Genomic DNA, 16,912 nt, shown 5'->3' on the forward strand with positions numbered 1-16,912 from the left:
TTAGTGCAAAACCGCTTGGCTTTTTTTTGGCTTTGGGTGCGGCTATTCATGCAGGCCATATAGAGCTGCCACCATTCAGTGTCGTATCAGCTATTAAACTAATAAGAACAGTACTACCAAAATACAGCCAATGAAGTTCCTTAGGAAGACTGAGCCAAGGTTGGATTGTAGTATTTGGTTAGGCTAATCATGATGGCCATGTAGACCACCATCCGAGAGTCCTGAAAGTAACAGGGATGATGAGATGACAGTGCTAAGAATAGTACTACTTGAAACAACAGAGTTAGCCATGGGTGTTAATCCAAGACCGCTTGGATTTATTTTTGTATTAGGTGCGGCTAATCATGCAGGCCATATAGAGCTGCCACCATTCGGTGTTGTATCAGCTATAAAAATAATAAGAACTGTACTATCAAAATACAGCCAATGAAGGGTCTATGAAGACTGAGCAAAGGTTGGATTGTAGTATTTTGTTCGGCTAATCATGATGGCCATGTAGACCACCCGTAACAGGGATGAAAGTGCTAAGAATAGTACTAATTGAAAATACTGAGTTAGCCATGGGTGTTAGTCTAAGACCACTCAGCTTTTTTTTGGGTTTGGGTGCAGCTAATCATTAAGGCCAGATAGACCTGCCACCATTTGGTGTTGTAACAGGTATTAAACTGCAAAGAACAGTACTACTTAACACAACCTACTTACCATGGGTCCCAGAGCATATGTTTGGTTGTTATATTTTGTAAGGGTAATCATGCAGGCCATATAGACCTCCACCGATAGGGTGAGTATGAGTAACAGCTATTAAAATGCGAAGGACATTACTAATTAACACAACATAGTTACCATGGGTCGCAGACCAAGAGCAGATGTCTTATTATTATATTTTGTATGGGTAATCAATTCAGGCCGTATAGACCTCACCAAATAGGGAGAGTTACAGAGGTTAAAGTGCTAAGAATGGTAGTACTTAAAACACAACCTAGTTAAAATAGGTACCAGACCGCATGTCTTATTATTATATTTTTTCAGGGTAATCGGGCAGGCCATATAGAACACCCCCGATAGGGGGGAACAGGGATTAAAGTGCTAAGAAAAGTACTAATTAACAGAAGCTAGTTGGGTCCAAGAACGCATGTTTAATTATTAGACTTTATTAGGGTAATTATATATCTAACAAATCTATTTCTCTTCTATCGATTCTATCTAACTATCAATCTATGTATATCTATCTATCCTATCTATCAATCTATCTTCTGTCCGGGATGTTTTGAGACAGCCACTTTGGGAATGTTAGTTGATTTAGGACCAATATGGCTTAAAAGCAGACTCTGCATAAACTATGTAATTTTCCATGGGAGTTTTGCCAGGGATCCCCCTCCAGCATGCGACAGTCCAGGTGTTAGTACCCTTGAAACAACTTTTCCATCACTATTGTGGCCAGAAAGAGTCCTTGTAGATTTTAAAGTTCGCCTGCCTATTGAATTCAATGGCGGTTCGCGCGTTCGCGAACAATACCGGAAGTTCGAGTCCGCCGTTCGTGAACCGAAAATTTTAGGTTCGCGACATCACTAACAATAAGCAGTAAAAAATATAATGGTACAATATATGATGTGTGAAAAGTCCAATGAAAATCCAGAGAGTGGAGAAAATTGGTTAAGTGAGTTCAACAATCCGTTTGAAGGTGATCAAAAAGTCAGTGGTAACCAAGGAGTTGAAAAATCCTGTGATATCAAAATGTAGAAAATGTAAATAAAATTCAATAATGTGAATAGATGATAAAATCCAAACTTTCCAAACCAAATGTCAAAAGGTGAGTAAAAATCAAACGATGAAAAAAAGAGAACAATTAAAAAATGTGGAAAAATTTGAAAAAATATAACAAAATATACGATTGATATAAATATACAATTGATAAAAATGTGAAAAAAAGGTGAAAAGATGTGCAAGAACACAAGCCTCTGGAGTATCTAAGAGATGAGGTTAATAGGTTAATGTAGCTGTGACTACATGCTCCTTAAATTGCAAAAGCACAAAAGCGCAAACCAACCAAAAAATTATGACAGGTGCAACCAAAATTGATGGCTGGAATAAACAAAATTGGAAATGAGTATGAACAAAGATGTATAGCAGTCTTCCTGTGGAAAAAATAAAAAAGCAATGTGTAGAAGATTCACAAGTAATAACAGCAATTGAAAAGAGGCTTACCAGTTCAAGGTCTACGCGTTTCGGCCCGTGCAAGGCCTTTATCAAGACTCTTGATAAAATAATTCATAGTCAGACATATCTTTAGTAATTTCATAATTAAACCCACCGGGGGTCCCACATAGGTATATCTGTTCAGCTGATTACGAATGGCCCTCATTCCCAGATCGTGAGTTATCACTGTATAAAGGCTCACTACATCGAGGGTAACCAAAATCAAAGGCCCCTAGAATGTCGGAAAGGTCTTTATCTCTTTTATCAAGCTGATAGAGTCAAGTAGGAAGGACGGCATAATCCGTACTAACGGCTGGAGAATACTATCCAAAAATGAGGCAATAGGCTGTAAGAGTGAGCCAATAGAGGATACAATAGGCCTCCCCGGGGGCCGGATGGGATCCTTAAGTACCTTTGCCAAGGTGTAGAACGCCGGTATCCTGGGATATTGTACTTTCATAAAGTTAACCTCATTTTTGTCCAACCAGGCGATCTGGAGAGCTTCATCCAAGATCATATCAATCTGACCCTTAAAGCTTTTAGTAGGGTCACCAGAAAGTAGTTTATAAGTGGTGGCATTTTGCAATTGGTGTAACGCCTCCTGTAGGTAATAGGCTCTTTTAACTGTAGTATAGGTAGTGGTCAACATCATTCTATCGTCGATGGTCTGTTGTTTAGTTGAAATTAAAGCCAAATCTTGATCCATCCCTTTAAATGTTTTGAAGTGTTTTGTGATATATTTCTCCTTAGATCCTCATTCCAGGAATCTGTCCTTCATCTGTGCTAGTTGGAGTAACGCTTGTGTACTTTCACTGTTATTTCGTACCACTCTTTTGAATTGCGAAATTGGTAATGCATATTTAAAGATGTAGGATGACAACTGGTGGCATTTAATAAAGAGTTCCTATCTGTGTCTTTCCTAAAGAGGGTGGTTTGTAATCTACCTTCTTTAACATATATTCTCAGATCCAAAAAATCCACCAAAGTGTTGTTGTGGGTCATTTTAAATTGCAGAGAAGGGATCATCAAATTCAATGCATCAAACCAATTCTGAAGTTCTTCTTCAGTTCCTCCCCATAGTAGGAACACATTGTAAATATATCTCTTGAAATATTTTATGTTCTAATGCTGAAACAGAGTAGTAAAATATTCCTTGAATTCCGCCATGTACAAGTTGGCGTACGATGGGGCCACATTAGACCCCATCGCCGTTCCCATCAACTGCAGATAGAAACATTTTTTGAATTTAAAATAATTCATAGTCAGGCATATCTGTAGTAATTCCATAATTAAACCCACCGGGGGTCCCACATAGGAATATCTGTTCAGCTGATTACGAATGGCCCTCATTCCCAGATCATGAGGTATCACTGTATAAAGGCTCACTACATTGAGGGTAACCAAAATCAAAGGCCCCTCGAATGTCGGAAAGGTCTTCATCTCTTTTATCAAGCTGATAGAGTCAAGTAGGAAGGACGGCATAATCCGTACTAACGGTTGGAGAATACTATCCAAACATGAGGCAATAGGCTGTAAGAGTAAGCCAATAGATGATACAATAGGCCTCCCCGGGGGCCTGATGGGATCCTTATGTACCTTTGGCAAGGTGTAGAATGCCGGTATCCTGGGATATTGTACTTTCATAATGTTAACCTCATTTTTGTCCAACCAGGCCATCTGGAGAGCTTCATCCAAGATCATATCAATCTGACCCTTAAAGCTTTTAGTAGGGTCACCAGAAAGTAGTTTATAAGTGGTGGCATTTTGCAATTGGTGTAACGCCTCCTGTTGGTAATAGGCATAGTCCATAATCACCAATGCACCACCCTTATCTGCCTCTTTAAAGATCAGTTGAGTGTTCTTACTCAGGGAGTCCAGTGTGTTCCATTCTTCCTTGGTTAAATTATTACGGCAGTCAGGTTTTAATTGTGTACAGCTCGCTGTTGTCTGTTCAGTAATTAACCTGGTATAGGTTTTTATGCTTAGATTAGAGCTAACGGGATCAAATCGACTCCTTTGCTTAAAAGGTGTATCTTCCCTCTTAGTGTTTCCAAAATGTTCTTTTTTCTTTCAAATCTTTGTAGATCAATAAATATGTCAAATGGTTGTTGGAACGTGTTGGGTATGAAGGATAATCCTTTATTAAGTACAGTAGATTCCACAGGAGTCAATTGATGTGAGCTTAAATTAATGACAATGTCAGGCATTAAGGTTTTCTCAACCTGGGGGGTCTTCCCCTTACCGCCCCCTCTCCTGACATGTGTCCTGTGCCTTCCAAGTTTTTTGAGTGTGTGACCACTCCACCTGTATATAACCTTTGCTGTGATCCCCTATTGGTGAAAATATCAAAATCAGAGCTGTTACCAGATGTATCAACTGTAGTAATGTTCCATGGTCTGTAATAACGTGGTCTTCTTGGCCTAGTATCAATTAGTGATTGCCGCTCCTCAGTAGAGAGTAACTATCTGTACACCCTCTTTTCTTTATAATCAAGGGTAAGTGTCTCCCATTTTCAATTTTTAAAGGTAGTTAACTCCATTTCAAACTCTTCAATTTGTTTATCTAATTTTTCAATCCAATTATTTTCTTCATCAGCTTCCAATGTTGCTTTATGAGACTCCTCAAATTGATGTATTTCCACTTCTGCTTTTATCATAAGTGCTCTCACCTCTCCTATAACTAACAAAATTAAATCTAAAGAGCACTTGTTAAGAATGCTGAACCATTTAATACAAAATGCAGCATTGTTTCTCCCAACTGTGGGGACATTTTTAACCCTAAATCCCCTGGGGATAAACATTTTCCGATGGTACTCAGAAAGGAAAGTTCCATGTTGTGCTAAATCAACCCTTCTTTTCTTTAATTTCAACCATTTGGAATACAGATGTGTAGGTTGTTCCTTTAACTCCCTTGCTGGGAGAGCAGTGAATCTTATTCTATCAGCGTCATCTTCTGTATAGTTAAACACTGTTGCCCCTTGTATTTCATCCTCATCACACCCTAGTTCACTAGGAGTAGACATTATAGTCACTTATCTGATCCACTATCAATAACCACTAAAAACAAATGCTAAATAGCAGCCGCTAAAATAGCAAAGAAGTCTGATGTATAGAATGTCCAAAACTCAGGGTGCCAAATAGGAGCTAAAATAGCAATACAAAACTCCCAGGTATGGCTTCGCACTCACTTTGTAAATAACAGCTGCCCAGGGTGCATTAAAAATGATCACAGTCCACATCCACAGTAAGCACTCACCGGGTCTATAATATCAAGGCTTTTATTACCAGTAATGTTTCGGGGGTGTTAGCCCCATCCTCAGACCTTATAACATACATTAAGACATAGCTGTAATATATACACCAGCACCAAACACCCATGCCGCAAACCGGAAGTTCCATGACGTCAGACCCGCTCCACTGCGCAGGACCGGCTGTTACCATGGAATATGCCGTCCTTCCTACTTGACTCTATCAGCTTTATTAAAGAGATTAAAACCTTTACGATATTCGAGGGGCCTTTGATTTTGGTTACCTCAATGTAGTGATCCTTTATACAGTGATACCTCACGATCTGGTAATTAGGGCCATTTGTAATCAGTTGAAAAGATATCCCTATGTGGGACCCCCGGTGGGTTTAATTATGGAATTACTACAGATATGTCTGACTATGAATTATTTTAAATTTAAAAAATGTTTCTATCTGCAGTTGATGGGAACGGCGATGGGGTCTAATGTGGCCCCATCGTACGCCAACTTGTACATGGCAGAATTCAAGGAACATTTTAGTACTCTGTTTCAGCATCAGAACATAAAATATTTCAAGAGATATATTGACGATTTGTTCCTACTATAGGGAGGAAATGAAGAAGAACTTCAGAATTGGTTTGATGCATTGAATATGATGATCCCTTCTCTACAATTTAAAATGACCCACAACAACACTTCGGTGGATTTTTTTGATCTGAGAATATATGTTAAAGAAGGTAGCCTACAAACCACGCTCTTTTGGAAAGACACAGATAGGAACTCTTTATTAAATGCCACCAGTTGTCATCCTACATCTTTAAAAAATGCATTACCAATTTCGCAATTCAAAAGAGTGGTACGAAATAACAGTGAAAGTTCACAAGCGTTACTCCAACTAACACAGATGAAGGACAAATTCCTGGAACGAGGATATAAGGAGAAACATATCACAAAACACTTCAACACCTTTAAAGGGATGGATCAAGATTTGGATATAATTTCAACTAAACAACAGACCATCAATGATAGAATGATGTTGACCACTACCTATACTACAGTTAAAAGAGCATTGCCTGAGATAGAAAAAAGGATTTGAATATAATACAGTCCGATGGGAATCTGCCTTTTGAGAAGATGCAGCCTCCAAAGGTTGGCTTTCGGAGGGCCAGATCGATTAGGGACATGTTGGTTAAGGTTGACCCTGAACCAAGCTATAGTACTACTACCTGGCTCCAACAAGTGAAACCTGGTTGCTATAAGTGTTCAGGTTGTACTACCTATAATGGTCTTCTTAACACCAAATTTTTTATCCATCCTACCACAAATAAAAGGTTTGAGATCCGACATAGAGTAACCTGCACAACAATACATATTGTATATTTGCTTCATTGTCCGTGTGGGTTATTCTATGTCGGAAAAACAATTGATGATCTCCGGACTCGTATGGCCAACCTCTGCACTTTAATACGTATGGCCATAAAAAATGCCCGACATTTTGTGCAGTTTGGCCATGCAGTCTCGGATTTGAGATATGTGATCATTGATCACATCCCCCCTCTTATGAGAGGGGGTGATAGAAAAAAGTTGTTGCTGCAGAGTCTAGATGGATATTCAACCTGGGCACATTGGTGCCCAGGGGGTTGAACACCCACCTGGACTGGCACTGCTTCCTTTGAGTCATCCATTATTGTTAGTTATGTGGATAGCCTAGTTAGTTGTGATTAATTAGGGAATAATATGAATCATTTATGTTTATTCTGTGTCTTGAAATAGAAATTGTTAATTCTTTTAGAGAGTTGCCATATGATTAACTAATGATTTGTAGTCATCTATAGGCCTTCTACCATGCTCACTAATATAAGCTGGGTTTTTCTAGATCTATAGTTATCGTTATTATTTTTGATAGCAAGTATCTGCATTTGTAGAATAGCAACATGTATATAGATTACCCACAAGATGTTTTACTACGACTTAATGTTTGGTTAGTATAGAGGTAGCTTATGGTAGAAATAGGGAATCAATACTTGATATTCATTGTGACATTCATGTACACATGATCTGTCACTATTTTATACAGTCACGCCGCTTCCGGTTACCATGGTAACGGCCGGTCCTGCGCAGTGGAGCGGGTCTGACGTCATGGGACTTCCGGTTTGCGGCACAAGTGTTCGGTGCTGGGGTATATATTACAGGTATGTCTTAATGTATGTTATGCGGTCTGAGGACGGTGCTAACACCCCCGAAACGTTACTGGTAATAAAAGCCTTGATATTATAGACCTGGTGAGTGCTTACTGTGGATGTGGACTGTGATCATTTTTAATGCACCCTGGGCAGCTGTTATTTACAAAGTGAGTGCGGAGCCCTACCTGGGAGTTTTATATATATATTTATACTTTCAAATTAAATGCACTCGCAGGACCTTTTGGGTGAAATAAATGCAAAATGTAGTTAATGTTTCGAAGATATACAAATCCCCTTCATCAGAACAGGTTCTGCTGAACGGAATTTGTATATCTCCGAAATTTAAAATTTTGGATTTATTTTACCCAAAAGGTCCTTTTTTTGGGGTGAAATGTGCGTGTGTTTTAAGTCATGGGAAGTGCATTCTGTGTATGCAAATGTAGTAAATTATTTTTAAATTAAAACTGTCACAGAAAACTGATGTCTTTGAAACATCCCTTCTTTGCACTAAATGAAAAACATAATTTATTTCTTTCATATTAGCAAGAGTCCATGAGCTAGTGACGTATGGGATATACATTCCTACCAGGAGGGGCAAAGTTTCCCAAACCTAAAAATGCCTATAAATACACCCCTCACCACACCCACAAATCAGTTTAACGCATAGCCAAGAAGTGGGGTGATAAGAAAAAAGTGCGAAAGCATAAAAAAAATAAGGAATTGGAATAATTGTGCTTTATATAAAAAAATCATAACCACCACAAAAAAGGGTGGGCCTCATGGACTCTTGCTAATATGAAAGAAATGAATTTATCAGGTAAGTTCTTACATAAATTATGTTTTCTAATTAGCAAGAGTCCATGAGCTAGTGAAATATGGGATAATGACTACCCAAGATGTGGATCTTCCACGCAAGAGTCACTAGAGAGGGAGGGATAAAATAAAGACAGCCAATTCCGCTGAAAATAATCCACCCCCAAAATAAAGTTTAAATCTTATAATGAAAAAAACTGAAATTATAAGCAGAAGAATCAAACTGAAACAGCTGCCTGAAGTACTTTTCTACCAAAAACTGCTTCAGAAGAAGAAAACACATCAAAATGGTAGAATGTAGTAAAAGTATGCAAAGAAGACCAAGTTGCTGCTTTGCAAATCTGATCAACAGAAGCTTCATTCCAAAACGCCCAGGAAGTAGAAACTGACCTAGTAGAATGAGCTGTAATCCTTTGAGGCAGAGTTTTACCCGACTCGACATAAGCATGATGAATTAAAGATTTCAACCAAGATGCCAAAGAAATGGCAGAGGCCTTCTGACCTTTCCTAGAACCGGAAAAGATAACAAATAGACTAGAAGTCTTTCGGAAATTCTTAGTAGCTTCAATATAATATTTCAAAGCTCTAACTACATCCAAATAATGCAATGATCTCTCCTTAGAATTCTTAGGATTAGGACACAATGAAGGAACCACAATTTCTCTACTAATGTTGTTAGAATTCACAACATTAGGTAAAAATTGAAAAGAAGGTCGCAACACCGCCTTATCCTGATGAAAAATCAGAAAAGTAGACTCACAAGAAAGAGCAGATAATTCAGAAACTCTTCTAGCAGAAGAGATGGCCAAAAGAAACAAAACTTTCCAAGAAAGTAATTTAATGTCCAGTGAATGCATAGGTTCAAACGGAGGAGCTTGAAGAGCCCCCAGAACCAAATTCAAACTACAAGGAGGAGAAATTAACTTAATAACAGGTTTTATACGAACCAAAGCTTGTACAAAACAATGAATATCAGGAAGATTAGCAATCTTTCTGTGAAAAAGAACAGAAAGAGCAGAGATTTGTCCTTTCAAGGAACTTGCAGACAAACCTTTATCCAAACCATCCTGAAGAAACTGTAAAATTCTCGGAATTCTAAAAGAATGCCAGGAAAAATGATGAGAAAGACACCAAGAAATGTAAGTCTTCCAGACTCGATAATATATCTTCCTAGATACAGATTTACGAGCCTGTAACATAGTATTAATCACAGAGTCAGAGAAACCTCTTTACTAAGAATCAAGCGTTCAATCTCCATACCTTCAAATTTAAGGATTTGAGATCCTGATGGAAAAAAGGACCTTGTGACAGAAGGTCTGGTCTTAACGGAAGAGTCCACGGTTGGCAAGAGGCCATCCGGACAAGATCCGCATACCAAAACCTGTGAGGCCATGCTGGAGCCACCAGCAGAACAAACGAGCATTCCTTCAGAATCTTGGAGATTACTCTTGGAAGAAGAACTAGAGGCGGAAAGATATAGGCAGAATGATACTTCCAAGGAAGTGACAATGCATCCACTGCTTCCGCCTGAGGATCCCTGGATCTGGACAGATACCTGGGAAGTTTCTTGTTTAGATGAGAAGCCATCAGATCTATTTCTGGAAGTCCCCACATTTGAACAATCTGAAGAAATACCTCTGGGTGAAGAGACCATTCGCCCGGATGTAACGTTTGGCGACTGAGATAATCCGCTTCCCAATTGTCTATACCTGGGATATGAACCGCAGAAATTAGACAGGAGCTGGATTCCGCCCATACCAGTATTCGAGATACTTCTTTCATAGCCAGATGACTATGAGTCCCTCCTTGATGATTGATATATGCCACAGTTGTGACATTGTCTGTCTGAAAACAAATGAACGATTCTCTCTTTAGAAGAGGCCATAACTGAAGAGCTCTGAAAATTGCACGGAGTTCCAAAATATTGATTGGTAATCTCACCTCCTGAGATTCCCAAACCCCTTGTGCTGTCAGTTGATTCACATTATTTGATCTTATAAATTATCACTTTCTAATTTATTTTAAGACAGCTAGCCGTAGGCGCCACCTCTAACTCTTTCTGTTGTCCTGTCTAGCATCCAAGGTTGCAAATTTGTGAGATTTTTTGCAAACCTAGAGGTAGGCCAGTCTGTCTCACAAAACAGTTTGATACACAACCCTTGTTTCCTGGTTTAACCTAAAAAGGTTACCCTTGTCTGAGGAATCAATGAACTTTTCGGTAAATTGATCCTCCAACCATGATCTTGAAGAAACAATACAAGTCAATTCGTATGAGATTCTGCTAAATGTGAAGACTGAGCAAGTACCAAGATATCGTCCAAATAAGGAAATACCACAATACCCTGTTCTCTGATTACAGACAGAAGGGCACCAAGAACCTTTGTAAAAATCCTTGGAGCTGTTGCTAGGCCAAACGGCAGAGCCACAAACTGGTAATGCTTGTCTAGGAAAGAGAATCTCAGAAACTGAAAGTGATCTGGATGAATCGGAATATGCAGATATGCATCCTGTAAATCTATTGTGGACATATAATGCCCTTGCTGAACAAAAGGCAGGATAGTCATTATAGTTACCATTTTGAATGTTGGTATCCTTACATAACGATTCAATATTTTTAAATCCAGAACTGGTCTGAAGGAATTCTCCTTCTTTGGTACAATGAAGATATTTGAATAAAACCCCAGTCCCTGTTCCAGAACTGGAACTGGCATAATTACTCCAGCCAACTCTAGATCTGAAACACATTTCAGAAATGCTTGAGCCTTCGCTGGATTTACTGGGACACGGGAAAGAAAAAATCTTTTTGCAGGAGGCCTTATCTTGAAGCCAATTCTGTACCCTTCTGAAAAAATGTTCTGAATCCAAAGATTGTGAATTGAATTGATCCAAATTTCTTTGAAAAATCGTAATCTGCCCCCTAGCAGCTGGGCTGGAATGAGGGCCGCACCTTCATGTGGACTTTGGAGCTGGCTTTGGTTTTCTAAAAGGCTTGGATTTATTCCAGACTGGAGATGGTTTCCAAACTGATACCGCTACTGCGGGTGAAGGATCAGGCTTTTGTTCCTTATTGTGACGAAAGGAACGAAAACGATTATTAGACCTAAATTTACCTTTAGATTTTTTATCCTGTGGTAAAAAAGTTCCTTTCCCTCCAGTAACAGTTGAGATAATAGAATCCAACTGTGAACCAAATAATTTATTACCCTGGAAAGAAAGGGAAAGCAAAGTTGACTTAGAAGACATATCAGCATTCCAAGTTTTAAGCCATAAAGCTCTTCTAGCTAAAATGGCTAGAGACATATACCTGACATCAACCCTAATGATATCAAAGATGGCATCACAAATAAAGTTATTAGCATGTTGAAGAAGATTAACAATGCTATGAGAATTATGACCTGTTACTTGTTGCGCTAAAGCTTCTAACTAAAAAGTTGAAGCTGCAGCAACATCCGCTAAAGATATAGCAGGTCTAAGAAGATTACCTGAACATAAGTAAGCTTTTCTTAGAAAGGATTAAATTTTCCTATCTAAAGGATCCTTAAAGGAAGTACTATCTGTCGTAGGAATAGTAGTACGTTTAGCAAGAGTAGAGATAGCCCCATCAACCTTAGGGATTTTGTCCCAAAACTCTAATCTGTCAGATGGCACAGGATATAATTGCTTAAAACGTTTAGAAGGAGTAAATGAATTACCCAAATTATTCCATTCCCTGGAGATTACTTCAGAAATAGCATCAGGGACAGGAAAAACTTCTGGAATAAGTACAGGAGATTTAAAAACCTTATTTAAATGTTTAGATTTAGTATCAAGAGGACCAGAATCCTCTATTTCTAATGCAATTAAGACTTATTTAAGTAAAGAACAAATAAATTCCATTTTGAATAAATATGAAGATTTATCAGCATCAACCTCTGAAACAGAATCCTCTGAACCAGAGGAATCATTATCAGAATCAGAATGATGATGTTCATTTAAAAATTCATCTGAAAAATGAGAAGTTTTAAAAGACCTTTTACATTTACTAGAAGGAGGAATAACAGACATAGCCTTCTTAATGGATTTAGAAACAATATCTCTTATGTTAACAGGAACACTCTGAGTATTAGATGTTGATGGAACAACAACAGGTAATGTAACATTACTAAAGGAAATATTATCTGCATTAACAAGTTTGTCATGACATTCATTACAAACAACAGCTGTAGGAACAGATACCACAAGTTTACAGCAAATACACTTAACTTTGGTAAATCCAGCACTACGCAGCGATTTTCCAGAAGTATCTTCTGACTCAGGGTCAATCTGGGACATCTTGCAATATGTAATAGAAAAAACAACATATAAAGCAAAATTCATCAAATTCCTTAAATGACAGTTTCAGGAATGGGAAAAAATGCCAGTGAACAAGCTTCTAGCAACCAGAAGCAATAAACAAAGAGACTTAAATAATGTGGAGACAATAGTGACGCCCATATTTTTTAGCGCCAAAAAAAGACGCCCACATTATTTGGCGCCTAAATGCTATTGGCGCCAAAAATGACGCCACATCCGGAACGCTGACACTTTTGACGCAAAAAAACATAAAAAATGATGCAACTTCCGGCGACACGTATGACGCCGGAATTTTTGCGCCAAAAAAGTCCGCGCCAAGAATGACGCAATAAAATGAAGCATTTTCAGCCCCCGCGAGCCTAACAGCCCACAGGGAAAAAGTAAAATTTTAAGGTAAGAAAAAAATTGATTTATTCATATGCATTATCCCAAATATGAAACTGACTGTCTGAAATAAGGAACGTTGAACATCCTGAATCAAGGCAAATAAATGTTTGAACACATATATTTAGAACTTTATATAAAAGTGCCCAACCATAGCTTAGAGTGTCACAGAAAATAAGACTTACTTACCCCAGGACACTCATCTACAAGTAGTAGAAAGCCAAACCAGTACTGAAACGAGAATCAGTAGAGGTAATGGTATATATAAGAGTATATCGTCGATCTGAAAAGGGAGGTAAGAGATGAATCTCTACGACCGATAACAGAGAACCTATGAAATAGACCCCGTAGAAGGAGATCACTGAATTCAAATAGGCAATACTCTCTTCACATCCCTCTGACATTCACTGCACGCTGAGAGGAAAACCGGGCTCCAACTTGCTGCGGAGCGCATATCAACGTAGAATCTAGCACAAACTTACTTCACCATCTGCATAGGAGGCAACGTTTGTAAAACTGATTTGTGGGTGTGGTGAGGGGTGTATTTATAGGCATTTTTAGGTTTGGGAAACTTTGCCCCTCCTGGTAAGAATGTATATCCCATACGTCACTAGCTCATGGACTCTTGCTAATTACATGAAAGAAATGTATGATGGAAACAAATTACTTTTGTTAACTGTTTTTTTTCAGTTTCATGCTTAAAAGGGACATTTTTGGTTTCTATTAGGAATGTTAAGTGAATACTAGATTTAAAGCTCTGTAGTGAATGTGTTAATTGTAACTGTTTTCTGTTCTGCCTTTACTTAATAGTGGATGATTTCTGTTTTTTGGAAGACATAACTTCCATTGCATACAGCTTAGACTTTTGGTCAACTATTCATTTTAGAAAATAAAAAAAAGTTTAAATTAGGCTCAAATACAAGATAATTCTCTCTCCCCCTGTCTCTCTCTCTCTCCCCCCCTGTCTCTCTCTCTCTCCCCCTGTCTCTCTCTCTCTCCCCCTGTCTCTCTCTCTCTCTCCCCCCTGTCTCTCTCTCTCCCCCTGTCTCTCTCTCTCCCCCTGTCTCTCTCTCTCCCCTGTCTCTCTCTCTCCCCCTGTCTCTCTCTCTCCCCTGTCTCTCTCTCTCCCCTGTCTCTCTCTCTCCCCTGTCTCTCTCTCCCCTGTCTCTCTCTCTCTCCCCTGTCTCTCTCTCCCCTTTCTCTCTCTCTCTCCCCCTGTCTCTCTCTCTCTCCCCTGTCTCTCTCTCTCTCTCCCCCCCTCTCTCTCTCCCCTGTCTCTCTCTCTCCCCTGTCTCTCTCTCTCCCCCCTCTCTCCCCTGTCTCTCCCTCCCCTGTCTCTCTCTCTCTCTCCCCTGTCTCTCCCTGTCTCTCTCTCCCCTGTCTCTCTCTCTCCCTCCCCTGTCTCTCTCACTCTCTCCCCTGTCTCTCTCACTCTCTCCCCTGTCTCTCTCACACTCTCCCCTGTCTCTCTCACTCTCTCTCCCCTCTCTCTCCCCTGTCTCTCTCTCCCCTGTCTCTCTCTCTATCTCTCTCTCTCTCTCTCTCTCCCCTGTCTCTCTCTCTCTCTCCCCTCTCTCTCCCCCCCTGTCTCTTCTCTCTCTCTCTCTCCCCTCTTTCTCCCCCCCTTTCTCTTCTCTCTCTCCCCTCTTTCTCCCCCCATCTCTTCTCTCTCTCTCCCCTCTTTCTCCCCCCCTGTCTCTTCTCTCTCTCCCCTCTTTCTCCCCCCATCTCTTCTCTCTCTCTCCCCTCTTTCTCCCCCCTGTCTCTTCTCTCTCTCTCCCCTCTTTCTCCCCCCCTGTCTCTTCTCTCTCTCTCCCCTCTTTCTCCCCCCTGTCTCTTCTCTCTCTCTCCCCTCTTTCTCCCCCTGTCACTTCTCTCTCTCTCTCTCCCCTCTGTCTCCCCCCTGTCTCTTCTCTCTCTCTCTCCCCTCTTTCTCCCCCCTGTCTCTTCTCTCTCTCTCTCTCTCCCCTCTTTCTCCCCCCTGTCTTCTCTCTCTCTCTCCTGTCTCTCTCACTCTCTCCCCTGTCTCTCTCACTCTCTCCCCTGTCTCTCTCACTCTCTCCCCTGTCTCTCTCACTCTCTCCCCTGTCTCTCTCACTCTCTCCTCTGTCTCTCTCACTCTCTCCCCTGTCTCTCTCTCTCCCCTGTCTCTCTCTCTCTCTCCCCTTTCTCTTTCTCTCTCTCTCTCCCCTGTCTCTCTCTCTCTCTCCCCTGTCTCTCTCTCTCTCCCCTGTCTCTCTCACTCTCTCCCCTCTCTCTCTCCCCTGTCTCTCTCTCCCCTGTCTCTCTCTCCTCCTGTTCCTGCTCCCCGCGCTGCTGTTAAGTTCTCCTGCTCCCTGCGCTGCTGTTAAGTTCTCCTGCTCCCCGCGCTGCTCTTTAAACAGCGGAGGTGCGCATGCGAGGTCGGGTGGGTGCGCGTGCGGTCTCTCAGCTGTGCGCTGTTTAAACAGCGGAGGTGCGCGTGCGACGTCGGGTGGGTGCGCGTGCGAAGGTCTCTCAGCTGTGGGCTGTTTAAACAGCGGAGGTGCACATGCAGGAAGGCCAAGTGTTTGTCTCTACTGCGCATGACGGCTTCAGACAAACACTTGGCCTTTTATAATATAGGATGATATGTTGTTTTGTAGTTTTGCATAACACAATTTTTCTTTATTTTGCATATTCTTTTGACACATGAGTAATGATATGAGTGTGTACATAGGAAACTCGTATAGTAACTCTAAACTTAACACTTCAGGAGACATTTAAGTTTACATACAGTTCCCTTTATTGCAGCGCTATCATTATTTTAGTGCTCTTTTCACTATAATAATATGCATTTGAGGGAAGTGATTGTATTTAACTTACTGAATTGCTTATAATATATTATGATTCCCTTTTGAATAAGATACGATAAGGGAGTAAGGGTTAAAAAATACCTGCTGATTAAATTGTTTCAGGTGTTGTTAAAGCATGTAATCACTTTTTAAACAGCTGTTGTGTCCGGTGTAGCATGATCTATGAGGAAGGCGATAGCTGAAACGCGTAAGACCACTGCTACACCAGCCTTTTACTGATGATGTGATGTGATAAATTATTGTGATATCATTTTACCCTTTTTTCAATAAATGTGATGTTTTCATCTTACCTGTCCCCTGCCACGCTTCTTTCTTTTTGATTGTTCGGATATTGAAGGATTGTTATTATTCATTAACTCAATTCAAAATGATAGGGCATTTAATCGCTTATGCATTCTATAAAATAAAAACATAATATACATTGAACTAAATACTAATAAGTGATTTTAATTAGAGCTCATTTTAGTTTTTCTCGTATGTTTAATGTATAAATCTGTTGTAAGTCCACAGGTTAAACACAATGTAGTTTTAATATTTTTTTCTCATATACTCAAAGGCAACAGATACAATGCTCATTTCAGATAGTTATCATGTAGAACAGTATGTGAACAACCTCCCAAAGGAGAAGTTACGGCTGCAAGAAAAAAAAAATAATGTGCCAAGATCTGATATCCAGAAGGAGAAAATATGATGAGCAGATTTCTGAATAGATGGTATAATAAAAATGTTGAGAAGAAACATTGTTTGCAATGAAGCTGTTATATTGTGTATGAAGAGAGCTGTGTCAGCACTGATGTGAATGTGTAGTGAAATCTGATGATACTGAGATGGAAGTTAGTTATGCTGTTTTATTACAATATATGCTGCTTAATAACTCCAGCTTGCAGCATATTTTCTTGTTTTTTTCTAGTGCATAAAATGTTTT

This window comes from Bombina bombina, chromosome 5 (genome assembly GCF_027579735.1).
Source record: "Bombina bombina isolate aBomBom1 chromosome 5, aBomBom1.pri, whole genome shotgun sequence".
NCBI classification, from domain to species: domain Eukaryota; kingdom Metazoa; phylum Chordata; class Amphibia; order Anura; family Bombinatoridae; genus Bombina; species Bombina bombina.